Source organism: Palaemon carinicauda, chromosome 21, assembly GCF_036898095.1.
Source record: "Palaemon carinicauda isolate YSFRI2023 chromosome 21, ASM3689809v2, whole genome shotgun sequence".
In the NCBI taxonomy this organism is placed as follows: domain Eukaryota; kingdom Metazoa; phylum Arthropoda; class Malacostraca; order Decapoda; family Palaemonidae; genus Palaemon; species Palaemon carinicauda.
Window position 1 is genome coordinate 72,840,047 of NC_090745.1, and position 10,643 is coordinate 72,850,689.

Below are 10,643 nucleotides of genomic sequence, written 5' to 3' on the forward strand. Positions count from 1 at the left end.
AATGCCAAGTAACAAACTACCAATTAGCTACGATGGTGAAGATGGGTTGATTTCAATTCTAAGTACAAAATACCAGAATTCGACAGGTATAAGTACAGTAGAATTGTCATTGACTTTTATCTTTCTTCGTGGCCGAATGGGTTAGTCACTGTCTATATAAGCTTGCCGACCAGGGTTCGATTCCCGGCCGGAGCCAAGCTCTTGTCTTTGTGAGATTTCGCCTGGGGCTCTGATCCCGAGGTCGTTAAGAGAATCCAGACATTAATATATCAAAAATATATATGGCTTATTTGAATATGAAAAACACGTAAAAATGTGCAAAATTTATCATTAATTGAATGCCAAGTAACAAACTACCAATTAGCTACGATGGTGAAGATGGGTTGATTTCAATTCTAAGTACAAAATACCAGAATTCGACAGGTATAAGTACAGTAGAATTGTCATTGACTTTTATCTTTCTTCGTGGCCGAATGGGTTAGTCACTGTCTATATAAGCTTGCCGACCAGGGTTCGATTCCCGGCCGGAGCCAAGCTCTTGTCTTTGTGAGATTTCGCCTGGGGCTCTGATCCCGAGGTCGTTAAGAGAATCCAGACATTAATATATCAAAAATATATATGGCTTATTTGAATATGAAAAACACGTAAAAATGTGTAAAATTTATCATTAATTGAATGCCAAGTAACAAACTACCAATTAGCTACGATGGTGAAGATGGGTTGATTTCAATTCTAAGTACAAAATACCAGAATTCGACAGGTATAAGTACAGTAGAATTGTCATTGACTTTTATCTTTCTTCGTGGCCGAATGGGTTAGTCACTGTCTATATAAGCTTGCCGACCAGGGTTCGATTCCCGGCCGGAGCCAAGCTCTTGTCTTTGTGAGATTTCGCCTGGGGCTCTGATCCCGAGGTCGTTAAGAGAATCCAGACATTAATATATCAAAAATATATATGGCTTATTTGAATATGAAAAACACGTAAAAATGTGCAAAATTTATCATTAATTGAATGCCAAGTAACAAACTACCAATTAGCTACGATGGTGAAGATGGGTTGATTTCAATTCTAAGTACAAAATACCAGAATTCGACAAGGTATAAGTACAGTAGAATTGTCATTGACTTTTATCTTTCTTCGTGGCCGAATGGGTTAGTCACTGTCTATATAAGCTTGCCGACCAGGGTTCGATTCCCGGCCGGAGCCAAGCTCTTGTCTTTGTGAGATTTCGCCTGGGGCTCTGATCCCGAGGTCGTTAAGAGAATCCAGACATTAATATATCAAAAATATATATGGCTTATTTGAATATGAAAAACACGTAAAAATGTGCAAAATTTATCATTAATTGAATGCCAAGTAACAAACTACCAATTAGCTACGATGGTGAAGATGGGTTGATTTCAATTCTAAGTACAAAATACCAGAATTCGACAGGTATAAGTACAGTAGAATTGTCATTGACTTTTATCTTTCTTCGTGGCCGAATGGGTTAGTCACTGTCTATATAAGCTTGCCGACCAGGGTTCGATTCCCGGCCGGAGCCAAGCTCTTGTCTTTGTGAGATTTCGCCTGGGGCTCTGATCCCGAGGTCGTTAAGAGAATCCAGACATTAATATATCAAAAATATATATGGCTTATTTGAATATGAAAAACACGTAAAAATGTGCAAAATTTATCATTAATTGAATGCCAAGTAACAAACTACCAATTAGCTACGATGGTGAAGATGGGTTGATTTCAATTCTAAGTACAAAATACCAGAATTCGACAGGTATAAGTACAGTAGAATTGTCATTGACTTTTATCTTTCTTCGTGGCCGAATGGGTTAGTCACTGTCTATATAAGCTTGCCGACCAGGGTTCGATTCCCGGCCGGAGCCAAGCTCTTGTCTTTGTGAGATTTCGCCTGGGGCTCTGATCCCGAGGTCGTTAAGAGAATCCAGACATTAATATATCAAAAATATATATGGCTTATTTGAATATGAAAAACACGTAAAAATGTGCAAAATTTATCATTAATTGAATGCCAAGTAACAAACTACCAATTAGCTACGATGGTGAAGATGGGTTGATTTCAATTCTAAGTACAAAATACCAGAATTCGACAGGTATAAGTACAGTAGAATTGTCATTGACTTTTATCTTTCTTCGTGGCCGAATGGGTTAGTCACTGTCTATATAAGCTTGCCGACCAGGGTTCGATTCCCGGCCGGAGCCAAGCTCTTGTCTTTGTGAGATTTCGCCTGGGGCTCTGATCCCGAGGTCGTTAAGAGAATCCAGACATTAATATATCAAAAATATATATGGCTTATTTGAATATGAAAAACACGTAAAAATGTGCAAAATTTATCATTAATTGAATGCCAAGTAACAAACTACCAATTAGCTACGATGGTGAAGATGGGTTGATTTCAATTCTAAGTACAAAATACCAGAATTCGACAGGTATAAGTACAGTAGAATTGTCATTGACTTTTATCTTTCTTCGTGGCCGAATGGGTTAGTCACTGTCTATATAAGCTTGCCGACCAGGGTTCGATTCCCGGCCGGAGCCAAGCTCTTGTCTTTGTGAGATTTCGCCTGGGGCTCTGATCCCGAGGTCGTTAAGAGAATCCAGACATTAATATATCAAAAATATATATGGCTTATTTGAATATGAAAAACACGTAAAAATGTGCAAAATTTATCATTAATTGAATGCCAAGTAACAAACTACCAATTAGCTACGATGGTGAAGATGGGTTGATTTCAATTCTAAGTACAAAATACCAGAATTCGACAGGTATAAGTACAGTAGAATTGTCATTGACTTTTATCTTTTTTCGTGGCCGAATGGGTTAGTCACTGTCTATATAAGCTTGCCGACCAGGGTTCGATTCCCGGCCGGAGCCAAGCTCTTGTCTTTGTGAGATTTCGCCTTGGGGCTCTGATCCCGAGGTCGTTAAGAGAATCCAGACATTAATATATCAAAAATATATATGGCTTATTTGAATATGAAAAACACGTAAAAATGTGCAAAATTTATCATTAATTGAATGCCAAGTAACAAACTACCAATTAGCAACGATGGTGAAGATGGGTTGATTTCAATTCTAAGTACAAAATACCAGAATTCGACAGGTATAAGTACAGTAGAATTGTCATTGACTTTTATCTTTCTTCGTGGCCGAATGGGTTAGTCACTGTCTATATAAGCTTGCCGACCAGGGTTCGATTCCCGGCCGGAGCCAAGCTCTTGTCTTTTTGAGATTTCGCCTGGGGCTCTGATCCCGAGGTCGTTAAGAGAATCCAGACATTAATATATCAAAAATATATATGGCTTATTTGAATATGAAAAACACGTAAAAATGTGCAAAATTTATCATTAATTGAATGCCAAGTAACAAACTACCAATTAGCTACGATGGTGAAGATGGGTTGATTTCAATTCTAAGTACAAAATACCAGAATTTGAAAGGTATAAGTACAGTAGAATTGTCATTGACTTTTATCTTTCTTCGTGGCCGAATGGGTTAGTCACTGTCTATATAAGCTTGCCGACCAGGGTTCGATTCCCGGCCGGAGCCAAGCTCTTGTCTTTGTGAGATTTCGCCTGGGGCTCTGATCCCGAGGTGTTAAGAGAATCCAGACATTAATATATCAAAAATATATATGGCTCATTTGAATATGAAAAACACGTAAAAATGTGCAAAATTTATCATTAATTGAATGCCAAGTAACAAACTACCAATTAGCTACGATGGTGAAGATGGGTTGATTTCAATTCTAAGTACAAAATACCAGAATTCGACAGGTATAAGTACAGTAGAATTGTCATTGACTTTTATCTTTCTTCGTGGCCGAATGGGTTAGTCACTGGGTATATAAGCTTGCCGACCAGGGTTCGATTCCCGGCCGGAGCCAAGCTCTTGTCTTTGTGAGATTTCGCCTGGGGCTCTGATCCCGAGGTCGTTAAGAGAATCCAGACATTAATATATCAAAAATATATATGGCTTATTTGAATATGAAAAACACGTAAAAATGTGCAAAATTTATCATTAATTGAATGCCAAGTAACAAACTACCAATTAGCTACGATGGTGAAGATGGGTTGATTTCAATTCTAAGTACAAAATACCAGAATTCGACAGGTATAAGTACAGTAGAATTGTCATTGACTTTTATCTTTCTTCGTGGCCGAATGGGTTTAGTCACTGTCTATATAAGCTTGCCGACCAGGGTTCGATTCCCGGCCGGAGCCAAGCTCTTGTCTTTGTGAGATTTCGCCTGGGGCTCTGATCCCGAGGTCGTTAAGAGAATCCAGACATTAATATATCAAAAATATATATGGCTTATTTGAATATGAAAAACACGTAAAAATGTGCAAAATTTATCATTAATTGAATGCCAAGTAACAAACTACCAATTAGCTACGATGGTGAAGATGGGTTGATTTCAATTCTAAGTACAAAATACCAGAATTCGACAGGTATAAGTACAGTAGAATTGTCATTGACTTTTATCTTTCTTCGTGGCCGAATGGGTTAGTCACTGTCTATATAAGCTTGCCGACCAGGATTCGATTCCCGGCCGGAGCCAAGCTCTTGTCTTTGTGAGATTTCGCCTGGGTCTCTGATCCCGAGGTCGTTAAGAGAATCCAGACATTAATATATCAAAAATATATATGGCTTATTTGAATATGAAAAACACGTAAAAATGTGCAAAATTTATCATTAATTGAATGCCAAGTAACAAACTACCAATTAGCTACGATGGTGAAGATGGGTTGATTTCAATTCTAAGTACAAAATACCAGAATTCGACAGGTATAAGTACAGTAGAATTGTCATTGACTTTTATCTTTCTTCGTGGCCGAATGGGTTAGTCACTGTCTATATAAGCTTGCCGACCAGGGTTCGATTCCCGGCCGGAGCCAAGCTCTTGTCTTTGTGAGATTTCGCCTGGGGCTCTGATCCCGAGGTCGTTAAGAGAATCCAGACATTAATATATCAAAAATATATATGGCTTATTTGAATATGAAAAACACGTAAAAATGTGCAAAATTTATCATTAATTGAATGCCAAGTAACAAACTACCAATTAGCTACGATGGTGAAGATGGGTTGATTTCAATTCTAAGTACAAAATACCAGAATTCGACAGGTATAAGTACAGTAGAATTGTCATTGACTTTTATCTTTCTTCGTGGCCGAATGGGTTAGTCACTGTCTATATAAGCTTGCCGACCAGGGTTCGATTCCCGGCCGGAGCCAAGCTCTTGTCTTTGTGAGATTTCGCCTGGGGCCCTGATCCCGAGGTCGTTAAGAGAATCCAGACATTAATATATCAAAAATAAATATGGCTTATTTGAATATGAAAAACACGTAAAAATGTGCAAAATTTATCATTAATTGAATGCCAAGTAACAAACTATCAATTAGTTACGATGGTGAAGATGGGTTGATTTCAATTCTAAGTACAAAATACCAGAATTCGACAGGTATAAGTACAGTAGAATTGTTATTGACTTTTATCTTTCTTCGTGGCCGAATGGGTTAGTCACTGTCTATATAAGCCTGCCGACCAGGTTTCGATTCCCGGCCGGAGCCAAGCTCTTGTCTTTGTGAGATTTCGCCTGGGGCTCTGATCCCGAGGTCGTTAAAGAGAGAATCCAGACATTAATATATCAAAAATATATATGGCTTATTTGAATATGAAAAACACGTAAAAATGTGCAAAATTTATCATTAATTGAATGCCAAGTAACAAACTACCAATTAGCTACGATGGTGAAGAAGGGTTGATTTCAATTCTAAGTACAAAATACCAGAATTCGACAGGTATAAGTACAGTAGAATTGTCATTGACTTTTATCTTTCTTCGTGGCCGAATGGGTTAGTCACTGTCTATATAAGCTTGCCGACCAGGGTTCGATTCCCGGCCGGAGCCAAGCTCTTGTCTTTGTGAGATTTTGCCTGGGGCTCTGATCCCGAGGTCGTTAAGAGAATCCAGACATTAATATATCAAAAATATATATGGCTTATTTGAATATGAAAAACACGTAAAAATGTGCAAAATTTATCATTAATTGAATGCCAAGTAACAAACTACCAATTAGCTACGATGGTGAAGATGGGTTGATTTCAATTCTAAGTACAAAATACCAGAATTCGACAGGTATAAGTACAGTAGAATTGTCATTGACTTTTATCTTTCTTCGTGGCCGAATGGGTTAGTCACTGTCTATATAAGCTTGCCGACCAGGGTTCGATTCCCGGCCGGAGCCAAGCTCTTGTCTTTGTGAGATTTCGCCTGGGCTCTGATCCTGAGGTCGTTAAGAGAATCCAGACATTGATATATCAAAAATATATATGGCTTATTTGAATATGAAAAACACGTAAAAATGTGAAAAATTTATCATTAATTGAATGCCAAGTAACAAACTACCAATTAGCTACGATGGTGAAGATGGGTTGATTTCAATTCTAAGTACAAAATACCAGAATTCGACAGGTATAAGTACAGTAGAATTGTCATTGACTTTTATCTTTCTTCGTGGCCGAATGGGTTAGTCACTGTCTATATAAGCTTGCCGACCAGGGTTCGATTCCCGGCCGGAGCCAAGCTCTTGTCTTTGTGAGATTTCGCCTGGGGCTCTGATCCCGAGGTCGTTAAGAGAATCCAGACATTGATATATCAAAAATATATATGGCTTATTTGAATATGAAAAACACGTAAAAATGTGAAAAATTTATCATTAATTGAATGCCAAGTAACAAACTACCAATTAGCTACGATGGTGAAGATGGGTTGATTTCAATTCTAAGTACAAAATACCAGAATTTGACAGGTATAAGTACAGTAGAATTGTCATTGACTTTTATCTTTCTTCGTGGCCGAATGGGTTAGTCACTGTCTATATAAGCTTGCCGACCAGGGTTCGATTCCCGGCCGGAGCCAAGCTCTTGTCTTTGTGAGATTTCGCCTGGGGCTCTGATCCCGAGGTCGTTAAGAGAATCCAGACATTAATATATCAAAAATATATATGGCTTATTTGAATATGAAAAACACGTAAAAATGTGCAAAATTTATCATTAATTGAATGCCAAGTAACAAACTACCAATTAGCTACGATGGTGAAGATGGGTTGATTTCAATTCTAAGTACAAAATACCAGAATTCGACAGGTATAAGTACAGTAGAATTGTCATTGACTTTTATCTTTCTTCGTGGCCGAATGGGTTAGTCACTGTCTATATAAGCTTGCCGACCAGGGTTCGATTCCCGGCCGGAGCCAAGCTCTTGTCTTTGTGAGATTTCGCCTGGGGCTCTGATCCCGAGGTCGTTAAGAGAATCCAGACATTAATATATCAAAAATATATATGGCTTATTTGAATATGAAAAACACGTAAAAATGTGCAAAATTTATCATTAATTGAATGCCAAGTAACAAACTACCAATTAGCTACGATGGTGAAGATGGGTTGATTTCAATTCTAAGTACAAAATACCAGAATTCGACAGGTATAAGTACAGTAGAATTGTCATTGACTTTTATCTTTCTTCGTGGCCGAATGGGTTAGTCACTGGGTATATAAGCTTGCCGACCAGGGTTCGATTCCCGGCCGGAGCCAAGCTCTTGTCTTTGTGAGATTTCGCCTGGGGCTCTGATCCCGAGGTCGTTAAGAGAATCCAGACATTAATATATCAAAAATATATATGGCTTATTTGAATATGAAAAACACGTAAAAATGTGCAAAATTTATCATTAATTGAATGCCAAGTAACAAACTACCAATTAGCTACGATGGTGAAGATGGGTTGATTTCAATTCTAAGTACAAAATACCAGAATTCGACAGGTATAAGTACAGTAGAATTGTCATTGACTTTTATCTTTCTTCGTGGCCGAATGGGTTAGTCACTGTCTATATAAGCTTGCCGACCAGGGTTCGATTCCCGGCCGGAGCCAAGCTCTTGTCTTTGTGAGATTTCGCCTGGGGCTCTGATCCCGAGGTCGTTAAGAGAATCCAGACATTAATATATCAAAAATATATATGGCTTATTTGAATATGAAAAACACGTAAAATTGTGCAAAATTTATCATTAATTGAATGCCAAGTAACAAACTACCAATTAGCTACGATGGTGAAGATGGGTTGATTTCAATTCTAAGTACAAAATACCAGAATTCGACAGGTATAAGTACAGTAGAATTGTCATTGACTTTTATCTTTCTTCGTGGCCGAATGGGTTAGTCACTGTCTATATAAGCTTGCCGACCAGGGTTCGATTCCCGGCCGGAGCCAAGCTCTTGTCTTTGTGAGATTTCGCCTGGGGCTCTGATCCCGAGGTCGTTAAGAGAATCCAGACATTAATATATCAAAAATATATATGGCTTATTTGAATATGAAAAACACGTAAAAATGTGCAAAATTTATCATTAATTGAATGCCAGGTAACAAACTACCAATTAGCTACGATTGTGAAGATGGGTTGATTTCAATTCTAAGTACAAAATACCAGAATTCGACAGGTATAAGTACAGTAGAATTGTCATTGACTTTTATCTTTCTTCGTGGCCGAATGGGTTAGTCACTGTCTATATAAGCTTGCCGACCAGGTTTGGATTCCCGGCCGGAGCCAAGCTCTTGTCTTTGTGAGATTTCGCCTGGGGCTCTGATCCCGAGGTCGTTAAGAGAATCCAGACATTAATATATCAAAAATATATATGGCTTATTTGAATATGGAAAACACGTAAAAATGTGCAAAATTTATCATTAATTGAATGCCAAGTAACAAACTACCAATTAGCTACGATGGTGAAGATGGGTTGATTTCAATTCTAAGTACAAAATACCAGAATTCGACAGGTATAAGTACAGTAGAATTGTCATTGACTTTTATCTTTTTTCGTGGCCGAATGGGTTAGTCACTGTCTATATAAGCTTGCCGACCAGGGTTCGATTCCCGGCCGGAGCCAAGCTCTTGTCTTTGTGAGATTTCGCCTGGGGCTCTGATCCCGAGGTCGTTAAGAGAATCCAGACATTAATATATCAAAAATATATATGGCTTATTTGAATATGAAAAACACGTAAAAATGTGAAAAATTTATCATTAATTGAATGCCAGGAAACAAACTACCAATTAGCTACGATTGTGAAGATGGGTTGATTTCAATTCTAAGTACAAAATACTAGAATTCGACAAGTATAAGTACAGTAGAATTGTCATTGACTTTTATCTTTCTTCGTGGCCGAATGGGTTAGTCACTGTCTATATAAGCTTGCCGACCAGGTTTCGATTCCCGGCCGGAGCCAAGCTCTTGTCTTTGTGAGATTTCGCCTGGGGCTCTGATCCCGAGGTCGTTAAGAGAATCCAGACATTAATATATCAAAAATATATATGGCTTATTTGAATATGAAAAACACGTAAAAATGTGCAAAATTTATCATTAATTGAATGCCAAGTAACAAACTACCAATTAGCTACGATGGTGAAGATGGGTTGATTTCAATTTTAAGTACAAAATACCAGAATTCGACAGGTATAAGTACAGTAGAATTGTCATTGACTTTTATCTTTCTTCGTGGCCGAATGGGTTAGTCACTGTCTATATAAGCTTGCCGACCAGGGTTCGATTCCCGGCCGGAGCCAAGCTCTTGTCTTTGTGAGATTTCGCCTGGGGCTCTGATCCCGAGGTCGTTAAGAGAATCCAGACATTAATATATCAAAAATATATATGGCTTATTTGAATATGAAAAACACGTAAAAATGTGCAAAATTTATCATTAATTGAATGCCAAGTAACAAACTACCAATTAGCCACGATGGTGAAGATGGGTTGATTTCAATTCTAAGTACAAAATACCAGAATTCGACAGGTATAAGTACAGTAGAATTGTCATTGACTTTTATCTTTCTTCGTGGCCGAATGGTTAGTCACTGTCTATATAAGCTTGCCGACCAGGGTTCGATTCCCGGCCGGAGCCAAGCTCTTGTCTTTGTGAGATTTCGCCTGGGGCTCTGATCCCGAGGTCGTTAAGAGAATCCAGACATTAATATATCAAAAATATATATGGCTTATTTGAATATGAAAAACACGTAAAAATGTGCAAAATTTATCATTAATTGAATGCCAAGTAACAAACTACCAATTAGCTACGATGGTGAAGATGGGTTGATTTCAATTCTAAGTACAAAATACCAGAATTCGACAAGTATAAGTACAGTAGAATTGTCATTGACTTTTATCTTTCTTCGTGGCCGAATGGGTTAGTCACTGTCTATATAAGCTTGCCGACCAGGGTTCGATTCCCGGCCGGAGCCAAGCTCTTGTCTTTGTGAGATTTCGCCTGGGGCTCTGATCCCGAGGTCGTTAAGAGAATCCAGACATTAATATATCAAAAATATATATGGCTTATTTGAATATGAAAAACACGTAAAAATGTGCAAAATTTATCATTAATTGAATGCCAAGTAACAAACTACCAATTAGCTACGATGGTGAAGATGGGTTGATTTCAATTCTAAGTACAAAATACCAGAATTCGACAGGTATAAGTACAGTAGAATTGTCATTGACTTTTATCTTTCTTCGTGGCCGAATGGGTTAGTCACTGTCTATATAAGCTTGCCGACCAGGGTTCGATTCCCGGCCGGAG